Source organism: Lagenorhynchus albirostris, chromosome 10 (assembly GCF_949774975.1).
Source record: "Lagenorhynchus albirostris chromosome 10, mLagAlb1.1, whole genome shotgun sequence".
Taxonomy (NCBI): Eukaryota; Metazoa; Chordata; class Mammalia; order Artiodactyla; family Delphinidae; genus Lagenorhynchus; species Lagenorhynchus albirostris.
The window spans coordinates 101850662-101863466 of record NC_083104.1 but is presented as its reverse complement, the minus strand read 5'-3'; the positions used below and the strand labels follow the sequence as shown (position 1 = coordinate 101863466).

General features: G+C 50.0%; 1 long non-coding RNA gene across 2 annotated transcripts; it reads left to right on the top strand.

Moving 5' to 3' along the window:
* Nucleotides 1-508: 508 nt before the first annotated feature.
* LOC132527752 (uncharacterized) lies at nucleotides 509-11165 on the top strand. 2 transcript variants are annotated; one of them, XR_009543071.1, is made up of 5 exons: nucleotides 509-1199; nucleotides 2928-3119; nucleotides 5466-6361; nucleotides 8897-9623; nucleotides 10909-11165. It is a non-coding gene; the product is annotated as an uncharacterized LOC132527752 (long non-coding RNA). The 2 variants fall into 2 exon arrangements; XR_009543072.1 differs by lacking the exon at nucleotides 5466-6361.
* Nucleotides 11166-12805: the final 1640 nt, after the last annotated feature.

Below are 12805 nucleotides of genomic sequence, written 5' to 3'. Positions count from 1 at the left end.
CGCGCGTGTTGGGGGCATCTCATCAACAACGGCTGGGCACCTGCAAGCATGAGTTCCTGATAGTTGAAAACGGTGCCTACCCCCAAGGCGTTATGAGGATTAACGGAAGTAATGCAAATAAAAGTACGTTAATGCAAACTAAACATAAAATAATGCCCCCCCCAAGTCCCTGGTACAAAGAAGACACTTCCCCCAGGGTTTTAAAATATCAAAGTGACAAGATCCCTTTTCTAGTTAAAAGCACATTTTCCAAATACTTCTTGCCGTCCCAGTGGAAAAGCCCCCAGGCCTGTGATTCCAGGAAAGACCCGCGGGCTACGCCCGTCCTTCCTGGGACTCCGCTTGGCTTGGGCCGAAAACAGAAGCTTGTTTCCTCCGCCCCTGAGCAAGGCCTTCCCCAGGGCTCCTCCTCCGCAGCGATCCCGGCCGCGGCTCCGAGCCCCGCCTCCCCCGGGCCCCTTCACCGAGCAGGCCCCGCCCCTCCACTCCGGCGCCGCTTCCCGGCGGGTCTCGGCGCCCGGACGAGGCGGCCCTTTTTCCAAGGCGGCAGACGCGGCGGTGCGTCCCTGCGCTCCGCCCGCCACCTGCGCCCCCGCGGCGGGTGCGCGCCTCGCAAACCTCCCGGCGGAGGAGTGGGAACCTGGGTTAGGAAGCGGGGCAGGCAGGTGGCGGGGACGAGGACGTTGCGAGCCGGGAGCCCGGCCACGTGGATTCTCAGATCTCCTTGTGGTTTCGTTTCAACACGCAGCCGTTGGGTGTCTGGCTGTTCGCGCAAGTGGCATACGTGATTCGAGAGGTCGGAATGCAGAAGTAGCAGGAGGGCTTTGTGGGCCAGGCCCTGAGGACATGGGTACCACATGACAGCCCGACTCGGAGAGGTCACGAGAAGCGACGAATGCACGACACTGTGACACGTGTTTTAGTGAGATGCGTGCAGGGTACAGAAGTGAAAGGGAGGGATTCTTTCTGGAGCGTCTTCAGGGGGGCCTAAGGCGAGTTTAAGTTTGCGGGGTGGATAAGCACGTAGCAGAGCATCCCGTTGAGAGGAAACAGGGTCTTTAAAGCTGCAGAGGGGACCTGGAGGGGGTGTGAGCCAAGGAGCCCGAGGGGGGCTTGGTGCCCCACCATCTCCTTCAGAGCCACCTTAAATAGCAATCTCAGCAGAAACGGCGAGCTTGCTCTGTGGGCTCCACTTCAAGGTATGTCTGTCCCCTCCTCTTTGGACTCTATGTATTAACTTGAGCAGCCATGGGTGGTGTGTGGCTTTGGGGACAAAGGGATTGACTGGGACAGAAACAAGAATGGACAAGACCATGAAAGGCATTGGATGCCATGCTGACGAGTTTAAGCTTTATCCTGTGGGCTGGAGCTTACAAGCTGGTGGCCATGAGTTGATTTTTATTATTATTAGTTTTTAATCCTAGGAACTTGGTTTGTTTAATTCATAAAAAGTTTTAAAAGTCAGTACCTTTCTAGCATCTCTTGGAAGACTGGGAAGATGTCGTGATCCTGCAGGGGGCTGGTGCCAGGTGACTGCTGCCGGCTTTAAACCAGGCACAGGCTCTCTGTTTGCCTCAGTCCCCACCACTCCCTTATGCCTCCCAGGAAAGTGCCGGGGCTCTGCAGGCACTTCAGCACGCCCCCTAGAGGCAACTGGGAGCCAATGTTTAGGTAGGAGAGTTGAATGGTAGGATTTGGAGTAATATGATTGGTAGGTGATTGGATTTGAGAGGAGGCCATTGGAAGCAGGGAGACGTGTCAGTCAGTGTTAGAGCAGACAGATTTAAGCAGTATCGAAACACAGTAGGGGAGCAAAGTTTGCCACCCCCAAATGTGTCTCTTTGGCACGAGGATTAATTTAGGCTTATTATTTTTAAAGCCCAAAGATTCAGGAAGAAACTTTGACCTCTTTAACTGCCTAAAGTGTGCGGACAGAGGACCTGTTCCAGGAAGGAGCCGTCACCATAGATCAGTATAGTATGAACTAGATGTGCAAAGTCTGTCTGTTAAAACTCTTCTCTGTGTCCCATTGTCTCTGCTTGCCCAGCAGACATTTGCTTACCAGGCCTTTGCTTTTCCATCTCCGTGTCAACTGCCTTCCTACCCTCTGAGGTCTCAAATCACTACCCCCAGCACCTTCTTTTGTCTTTAGCCGAAAATGGTATTTAAGGTGAGGGTTTCGGCCATTTGGGCGAGTTACTCAGTTTTCCTCGGTTTCTCCCATGTTACGTGTTATTAAACTTTTTTTGATTTTTTCCTGTTAATCTGTCTCATGTCAGTTTAATTCTTAGACCAGCCAGAGGAGCTTAGAGGGGAAGAGGAAATATCCCCCCACCGCCACGCACATGCCCCCACACACGTGCGTGCACACACACACTTTAAATACGGTGAAACAGCTCCCTCTTCTTCAATACTTGGAATCCTTAGATTTCCTAAGATTTCTTTACCCCATCTACATTTGTTTAAATTTAATTTAAAGATTATTTCTTTTGGGGGGAGGGAAGTACAAGTGTCTTTTTTCCCAGGGCCCACTTCTCCCTTCTGTGTCCCCCTCCTCTCTCAGAGATGGAGCTGGGTTTGGCCTGAGGAGAGCATCAAATCCTGGACTGCTAATTTTCTGACCCCAGAAGGCCGCTTGCAGGATTCAGCCTCATACTCTTCCAGCGGCTCTAGTGTTCATTCCCTGTAGAGCTGGGCTGCATCCTTCCCACGCCCGGCAAACACCTATTAATGCTCTGGAAGGAAGAAAAATAGAGAATTGTCTGGGAAGCGTGGTGGGGAAATAAAAGGCTGACCCCGGAGCCATATGTGATCCAAGTTACGATAACAGCTTGTAGAGGAGAGAAAGGAGAACTGACTCCAACTTCTGCTTCCCCTCCACTGCTGGGCGACACACCCAGAGTGGTTCTGCGTCTCTGTTTCTGCAGCAGGAGGGGAGGAAGATGGTGTGATGCCAGCCAAGGGCCAAGCAAATGGAAAGCCCGTGGTATGATCTGTCTGCCTGTTGACCTCGCTAGCCCACGCCTCCACCGCTGGAGCTGATTTCGTCTGCAGGGGCCGTGTTGTTTACTGACCTAACCATCTCTTTCGGTGCCGTTGTCTCAACACGGCACTTTTAGGTAAGATAATGTTCCTGTGTGTGTGTCTCGATTACAAATGTCAGTAGAGATAGAAGTGAAGGTCTGAAATTCCCTGCGGGGTATTTGCTCTCCCTGGCTCAGGACAGGAGAGGCTGCTGGCAGTCAGTTTACCTGCACCAGTGGGGATGTGTGAGTAGGTGGCGGGGACTGGGGCAGAGACTCATTCATTCAACAAGCACTCTGTCCTAGTGTGGCTTCTTGGGGACGCAGATCCTGAGTCAAGGATTTGAGAGCATGTTCTTTTTTCTTTTTTTTTTTTTGCGGTACGCGGGCCTCTCACTGCTGTGGCCTCTCCCGTCGCGGAGCACAGGCTCCGGACGCGCAGGCTCAGCGGCCATGGCTCACGGGCCCAGCCGCTCCGCGGCATGTGGGATCTTCCCGGACCGGGGCACGAACCCGTGTCCCCTGCATCGGCAGGCGGACTCTCAACCACTGCGCCACCAGGGAAGCCCCGAGAGCACGTTCTTTACTGAGGAGCTGAAGTGAGGAAGTAAGACAGAGAAAGAAGGCCGCCAACGAAGCGTGTGTTGGCAAGTCAGCTGCCACCGTGGGGCTTCGTCGTGCCGGGGAACTTTGGGATCCAGCGCGGAGCACATGCCTCGGAGTTACCCCACCCAAGGTGGGAGGGAGCTGGGATATTTGTACACCAACTCCTGTCAGTCATTGATTGAGAACCAATCGTGCCGAGGGAGCGTGAATTCCTGGGACGTCTGCCGGCTGCTGGAGTAGGCAGAGAGCAGGCTTTGGTGGCCAGAGGAAGTGCTCAGACAAAGGGGTGCAGGTGCTGGCGGCCGAAAGTGGGACCAGCCTAGACTGAAGTGATCAGGCAAGAGGCTCTGGGTGGAGGCAGTGACAGCGCCTGCTACATGTTCTTTGAGGACTTCCTATGTGCCAGGCATGGTCATAAAATGGTCACTGAGATGGATTTTGTCTCTGTTTTCACAGAACTTCCAGCTTAGTGGGGGAGATAAACAAGTAACCAGGCTGTGCCCCAAAGGTGGGATATTATGTGATGGTAGAAAAGAGAAGTGCATCAGGGAAGGCCTCCTGGAGGAGGTGACATGTAAGGTGGACCTGCATTAGGACTAGAAATAGTCCCAGTCGGGAGGAGCAGCACGTGCAGAGGTTCTGAGGAGGGTGAGTTTGTGCTAAACTCTGAGAAACTACGAGAAATTTGGCAATGCCTGGGTTACAGAGCTCGAGGTGAGGATGCAGGAGACGGAGCCCTGTGATGGAGGACTTAGAAAACTGTTCGGACGGTTCCTAGAGCAGCTTCTTCCAAGACCAAACCTCCTCCCAGTTAGTATTTCAGGTCCTTATGTGATTGTCCCCTAGCATCTTCCTCTCTGTTTTAATCTTGCATGCAACCTGTTCTCTTTCACATATTTCTAACAAAACAGAACCTTTTAAACATTTTAAACAGAAAACCTAACAAAGGTTTATTTGATTTTGTTACAGATTAAACTAACATATAATTGGCAAATTATTCCCGTTTGTAGATTCAATGGCTGGTTCAAGCAGTATTTATAGAGTCCCTGCCCTTAAGAGCCTCAAAACATGTGATGGGCTCTGGCATACTGTGTTCTCCACAGACGGCTGCAAGGATGCCTCCCAGCCCACACGCTTTCTGCAGCATGGTTGGCACTCCTCCCAGTGAGAGGTAGGCCCTGTGTTTCTTATTCTTGAAACTGCACGGGCTTGCGCCCACTGTGGTAGGGATACTGTGTGACTGTGGAGGCTAAGTCAGGAGAGGCAAGGCTTCCCTTGGTTTTCTAGGGATGTTTGTCTTGCGAACCCTGGGCCCTCCCGTAAGAAGCCTGAGGCTGCCATGCTATGAGGAAGCCCAGATCACGTGAAGGGTGGCTGTGGCCTCCTGCCCCAGCTGAGGTTCCAGCCGAACGCTAGCATCGACCGCTAGACTTAGGAATGACGACTTTGTCATGCGATTCCTGCCCCCAGCCGTTCAGTCACTCCCAGCCTTCGAATCCTCCTGGCTGAGGCCTCTGACCTCAAGAAACAGAGATGAACCCTCCCACTGTGCCCCTCCCGAATCATTGGCCCAGAAAACCCAGGAGCAGGGTAAGTGGATTGCAATAACCCACTGCGTTTTTGGGTAAATTGTCGTTCACAGAGCTGAGTCACTTAGAGGACAACCTCACACCATGTATAAAGGACCAGAGTTTGTGCTACAGCCCACACGCACCCCGTGGAAGGTCCCAGAGGGGAGACCTCACACTTGTCCAGAGTTTTCTTAGAGTTCAGGCTTGAACCAGCCTTGAAAGATGGTGACCGCCCTGCTGTCACCTCCTCTTCCAAACAGAACAGAGTTCCTTTGACAGACCTCTCCCCTCCCATTCTCGTCTGCCTGGCGCTGATGCTTCAGGCCAGTTGGGCTGGGACTGGATTCAACCACAGCTGGTTCAGAGCCAAGGAGGCCACACACGCATGCCTAGGACTTCATGGAAAGAAAAGCTTCCTGCCTTTTCCTTGGAGGACGCCAGCAGACGCTCAGTGTGGAACGAGGCTGCTTCTACGTCAAAGGGGGAGCCCGGGGCTGAGAGCATGGGTGTGGGCGCTGGGTGGAAGCCTCACCATGGAAGGCAGATCAGGGAGCCGGACAGAGCCAGGGGGACACCAGGCCATGGGCGACAGCATTTGATTTGCTGCATGATCCCTTGCTAGTTACAGGCCTTGATTTTTTAGTGCCCTTTATTATACAGACTAGTTTTAACTGGATTTTCTGTGACTTGCAACAAAAAGAGTCCTAACTGATCTCAGTGGGTGGGATCTGTTCCCTGTCAAAGAGGTGAAGCGTCTCAGGCAAGGGGAAAGGGGAACGTCCTCCCAATGTGTAGCCACTGCGGCGAAGCCTGTTGGATAACAAGGGGGAAAGTTCCCACGTCCAGAGTATTGTGTGGCGTAACGTTTCCCAAAGTTTTTTTTTTTTCTTAGTGGGTCAGTAAATGTGTACGAGCCACTGGCGTCAGCGCTGTGCCGTGTTGGGGAAACGCCGAGCAAGCATGGTGGCCCCGCCTTAGCGGAACTTGCGTTCCAGCCGGAAGTACAGACATTATGCTGGTTATAGTGGGATGACTATAGGTCCCTCCTGGCTGCAGGAGGGACAGAAGATGCTTGGAAGCTATGACGGGCGGCACACAGTTTGGGAGGAGGGGTGAAGGAAGGCTTCCTTGAGAAAGCGACATTTAAGCAGGGCCTAAAAGGTGAGTAAAGATTTAATTAGTCAGTGGGGGAGGGGCTTGGGGGGAATGTTCTAGGTAGAGAGAATAGCACGTATTTGGCTATAGGACTTCTAAGGGCTTTTAAGTGTAAAGGTGCACTGTGAACCCCAAGAGGGGCTGAAGTGTGCAGTCCCCAAATGTATTGACATAGAGTTCCGATTTATTAGAGAAGCATCTTGTAAGACTTAGAAAAAACAGCATGTGTTCAGGGATGAAGTGTTCTGAGGCCAGAGGGAACATGGTCCTGATTCAGGTAAAGACCTATGTATGAGAATAGAGGGTGATGATAGATAGATAGATAGATAGATAGATAGATAGATAGATAGATGATAGATAGATAGATGACAGCTAGGTAATAGATGACAGATAGGGAGATGGATAGATAGATGATAGATTGATAGTAGATAGAGGGATAGATAGGGAGATGAATAGATAATGGATAGATATGTAGATGGATGATAAATAGATGACAGGTAATAGATGATAGATAGGGAGATGGATAGACGATAGATAGATGGATAGAGATGATAGATGATAGATAGATAGATAGATAGATGAATGAGATGGGTGGATAGAGGGAGGGAGGGAGGGAGGAATATTAGATGAGGCCCAGAAGGGCCAGGATGCGGAGGGAGTTGAATGTCAGGATAAACACTTTGTTGGTGTCTGAGTGTAGATTCATGGCTGAGGTTTATGTGAGAAGCTTGGGAGCAGAAAGGAGGTTACAGTGATCCAGGCATGAGATTCTAGGCTAAAGTGGGGACCAAGGTAGGAGGAAAAGAAATACGTTTCAGAGGCGCCCCAGAGGAGGGACAGGCAGTGATTAATGAGAGCCATCTAGAGTGACAAGAAAGGCAGGAAGAAGCGGAGCGTAGCCTCTGGGTTTCACAAGGAAGAGGAGCTCCAGGAAGAAACAGAAAGCCTCTGTCTCGCTTGTCACCACTAGTTCACTGCACAACGGCAGGAAAAGTCCAGGCCACCAAGTTCCGAAGCATTTGCCAAATCCTCTGCAGGGCTAGTGAGCCCGGGGCAGCCGGGAGAGAAGCCGAAAATTAGGGTAAATAGAAGCTCAGAGATTTTCGGTGGGTTTTAATCATCTGTGTCATCATGACTTCGACCTCGAGAGCTGCCTCTGTTCTTGTTCACCGGTGACAGGAGTGACGTGGCCCCCTTCAAACCCGCGTAGCCACATTTCATTAAGAGGAGAGAGAGAGAGAGATGTCCTTTCAGGTCAGATGTCAAAGAGATGAAAAAGAGGAGATATTTAAGAGAAAAATAACCAGCAGTACACCATTCATCTCTCTCTCTCTCTCTCCCTCTTTCATCTCATCTGACCTGATACCCTGAACATCCGTGATAAGAGACGTGGGCGCAAGTGGCACCGGGATTAATACAGCCGCACACAAGTGAGGTTTTCACCCCGTAACCACCATCCTTTCCTTTGGGGAATCAGGGCTCCAAGTGTCAGGCACTGTGTGCGGTTCCCGGAGGGTCACGGCGGGATGCCTGGTGCAGCTGCTGCGGATTCAGAAGCATCTTTCAGAAACCGTGACTGGAGTCCTTTGACTATTCCAGGTACTTACCTGCGAGGCCGATGCCACCCTTGACCTGGGCGTTTCCTCCAGTCAGCCCTTGTCCTGATGCATCACCTGGACCGGACTCATGGCCCCCAGAGAAGCCTAGTAGGGCTTTGCTGGGACCAGAATGAGCGTTCATACTTCATCCCATTCAGGAAGGTTCCCGGAGCATCTCCTCTGCACCAGACACGGTGCTCTGCATGGGGCCAGACAGACACAGAGCAGCCGCCACTGTCGTGCATAAGCCCGTGACCAGCCCTCCGGGGGCTCAGACGGGGCTGGGCACACAGGAAGGGGACCGGGACTGGGCTCTAGGGCAGCCGAGACAAAATTCCACAGACAGGGAGCTTAAGCGACAGAAATGTACCTACTCACAGCTCTGGAGGCTGGGAGTCTAAAACCAAGGCAGGTGTCAGGAGGAGGTGACACTTGACCTTAAAGAGTGAGGATGAGACTTCCCTGGTGGCGCAGTGGTTAAGGATCCGCCTGCCAATGCAGGGGACACGGGTTCGAGCCCTGGTCTGGAAAGATCCCACGTGCCGCGGAGCAACTAAGCCTGTGCGCCACAACTGCTGAAGCCCGCACACCTAGAGCCTGTGCTCCGCAACGAGAGAAGCCACCACAATGAGAAGCCCGTGCACCGCAACAAAGACCCAATGCAGCCAAAAATAAATAAATTAATTAATTAAAAAAAAAAAAGAGGGAGGAATCTGAAAGGTGCAGAAAGATATCCAGGTGGAGAGAGCCATGTGAGCCTATGACCTCATTAGAGGGGTTAAAAAATAACAGGACAGGCCTGGCCGCTGACATCAGGGATTGTCAAGGTCATGCTCGCTTCTGTAGGAATGACGATATAATAATCACTGAATCCTAATGACTGTTTACTATGTGCCGGGCACCCTGGTATGAGCCGTATGTGAATTTTCTCTTTGAACTCCAGGCAGCCTAACGAGGCCATGAAGGACGTGACTTTCCCTGCACAGACGAGGAAGCTTAGCCCTGGAGAATTCAGTGATGTGCCCGAGGTCACACAGCTGGCAGCCCTCAGCCCCGGTCTGTCCCCGCAGCCCAGGCCCTACCCCTCCCACTCGCCGACCTGGGGTAGGGAGTGTGCAAGTGCTCGTGTGGTGGCTGAGCTCCTAAAACACACGCATTCTCAGACCCTGCTCCCAGAAATGCTGGCGAGAGGCCATCACTCTACTTTCAGAGACTTCCGGGGCGGTTCGGATGGGAAACAACGACAGAGTAGCTCTGAGCTTTGCAGGGTGGATTCTGTCCTGAGCCGCCTCCAGAGCTTTGCTGTCCTTGCAGTTCGCATCTCGGTAGGAAGAATGTCAGGCGGAACGTAAAAGGCAGGGCTTCTAAGTCTGGCCCTGCTGCCAGCCAACTGTCTGATTTTGGACGAGTCCTGCCTCTTTGGGTTTTAATTCTTTGTGCGTCAGAGCAGGGGGTGTGGGGCGGGACAGATGACTCCTGAGATGGCCTCAGGCTTTGTCACGCAACAGTTCTGCTGAGCAGTGGCATTAGGAGATGGCAAATTCAGTCATTGAAGCTTAGATGTCTGTATTCATTTTCTCGGGCTACAGAAACAAAGTACCCTAGACTGGGGGCTTCAACGACAGAACTTGACCGTCTCACAGCTCTGGAGGTTGGAGTCCAAAATCAAGGTGCTGGCAGGGTTGCTTCCTTCTGAGCTGGGAGGGGGAAGCTGCTCCGGGCCCCTCCCCCAGGCCCTGGGGGTTTGCTGCGCATCCTTGATGTCCCTTGTGTTGTAGGAGCATCACCTCAGTCCCCGCCTCCATCGCCACACGCTGTTCTTGTGTGTGTGTGTGTGTGTGTGTGTGTGTGTGTGCGTGCGTGCGCGCGCGCACATCTCTCCCTTTTATCAGGGTACTGGTCATATCAGAGGAGGTGGCACCCGCCCTAATCCAGTATGACTAATTATATCTGCAATGACCTTATTTCCAAATAAGGTCACATTCTGAGGTCTTGGGGGTTAAGGCTTCAACATATGAATTTTTAGAGGATTCAGTTCAACACATAACAAGGTCCGAGGGAAAAACGCCACTAAAATGAGCCAAAGTCACTTGAAATTGAGTTAGGTTTCTGATCAGTCAGGAATAATTGTTGCATACCAGAGAGTCCACTCAGGCCAGTTTAGGGTGGAAAGGGATTTATTAAAGGATGCTTGCTAACTGCAGAGGGGCCACCGCCTCAGGAAGGACACCCGCTTTGTGCGGTGGTGCGGCTCCCAGGACACGGCCGCTGCTGGTGTAGGATCTGGCCCCGCCCCCGGTGCAGCGCGCAGAGTCCCACACACAAGTGTCTCATGCTCTCTTAGTGGAATAATTTGGAAGGACTACGTTGAAATGGAAAATGTGCATTCCTTTCATTCAGCAGTTCCACTCATATGATTTTTCCCCCTAAGGAAATAATTCAGTGAATGCCCAGACATATCTTTGTAAATACGTCTGTTTATCAGAGTGCCGCTTATATGAACCAAGACACCTCACTATCCATCAGTGGTAGATGGGTTAAATAAACCATGATACAAGTGTGCCCAGCGTGAGGCTACGTTAAGTGTAATGATATAAATCGGTGGTTTTCAGCTCGGGCCAGATCCAAAGGCCACCCCTTCTATAATAAATGTCAGACTCAAATGTCCCCTTTCTATAACAAATGATTATAATGCTCCCCTTACTATCCTGAAATGAAATTCATAGATAATATAACCTATATTATATTAAAATAGTTATTATATAAATATATTAAATATATTAAAATAAATATATTAAATATATATTATAAAAATATAATTTTTTAATCAATATAATGACACAATGACTCATACACACAAATTTAAAAAATCAATATATTGCCTTAATTGTAACATAAAAGAGAAATAAAGGAAGAAGAATTGGTAATGAATTGTTTCAATATGTAAACACACAGGCATGGGTACACGTGGAGACACATGGAAGGTCAAGGTTGGCCCCACCAACGACCAGGGCAGGAGGCAGACCCTTCAGCTGCGGGTGCCAGGAGTTCAGATCTTCTAGCTGCATCGTTATGGATGGTGGGGTTTCCCAGAATGAGCAAAGCGAGGTACAATCCACCCTCAATATCCCTCCGTGTTCCTGGAATATGTGGTACATGTTAAAACCATGCAAAATTACTTGTGTCTAAATTAAAATGAAGTTTGGATCTTAGATTATTCTAAATAAGCTTTTCAACTACACGAACGACTGGGCTGATATTTCAAAATTACGAGGGCTACTTCTCCACGTGGGGGGTTGCCTCGCACAATATAGGACACTCAGCACCCCTGGACCCCCAGCTGCTCAATGCCAGGAGCCCCCAAGGAAAAAGTCCTCACAAATTTCCAACACACTCCCACTGTGGAGCAGAATGACCTCCTTGAGAATCTGTCACCACTCATCTGCGTTTATTGACCTGGGAAAAAGTCCACGATGTGTATGTAGTTCAGTACAATGTACGGTTAAGTCAAAATCTTCAGGGTCAGCAGCTACAACATGATTCCATTCTTGAAAAAGGAATAAGCTAAAGAAGGAAGGACTCCGTGAAAGAACAATGTGTGTGTGTGTCCACAGAGGAATAAGTCTGGACGTATATACACAAACACATTAACCAGCATTGTCTCTGGGGATGAGAGTTCAGATAATTTGCATGTTCTAATGTCTATTTGTAGGAATGGACTGATTTTTTTTTAAAAAAATTATGATATACAATCAGAAAAAAGCAACTATTTTCATTTGGCAAAGAAATAACAGAAGGCAGTTTTCTGCTGGGGAATTCTCTGCTGTCCTGTGTGCTGTGGAATGTCAGCAGCCTGGCCTTGTCCCCCCAGAGGCCGGGAGCACACACCCCGGGCACAGATGTGAACCAAGGGCATCTCCAGACACAGACAGAGGGGCGATGGTACTGTGGTCTGTGGTCTGGGAGGTCGGGAAGCCTTCCTGAGGAGGTGACAAAGCACTGAGATGTGAAGACGGTAGGAGCGAACTAAATGAAGAGAGGGTGGAAGGGTGTCCTGGGCAGAGGGAACAGCATGCCCAAAGCCACGTGGCAGGGAGGAGCTGGTGGGAACGAGCTACCAAAGGAAACAAAGCTTTCACGGGGAAATAGCAAATAGTACCCCCCTTGGATAGAGGAAGAGGGCGACATCAGGACACGTCTGCCTCACATGGGGCTTCAGGGATGCTCCAGAGGTGTACTGTGAACCATGCCTCCTGACACACAGTCTAATATGACACGTGTTATTGAATTTTGCAATAGGAAATGTAAAGCCATGCGGTTTTATTAAGACATTTCTATCAATTTTCCTTTGACTTGCCCTTCCAAATAATAAACCGAATGTTGCTTCGCTTAATTTTCAAGTTGATGAAGCTTCCTTTCCTATTGCTAATTTAAGTCACTTAAAGTGATTTTTTATTAATCTGGGATAGAGAGTTTTGCCTTTCTTAATTGAAAATATTTTTGAACCAGTAGAATACGGCATGAAATTATGCAGGAAATCTCAGGCCCTAGAGTCAAGGAAATCTTTTTTCTTTTTAAAAATCCCAGCTTTCAAAGAATTTTCTCCAAACTCTTTTTTGTTTTTTTAACATCTTTATTGGAGTGTAATTGCTTTACAATGTTGTGTTATTTTCTGCTTTATAACAAAGTGAATCAGTTATACATATGTTCCCATATCTCTTCCCTCTTGCATCTCCCTCCCTCCCACCCTCCCTATCCCACCCCTCTAGGTGGTCACAAAGCACAGAGCTGATCTCCCTGTGCTATGCGGCTGCTTCCCACTAGCTATCTATCTCACGTTTGGTAGTGTATA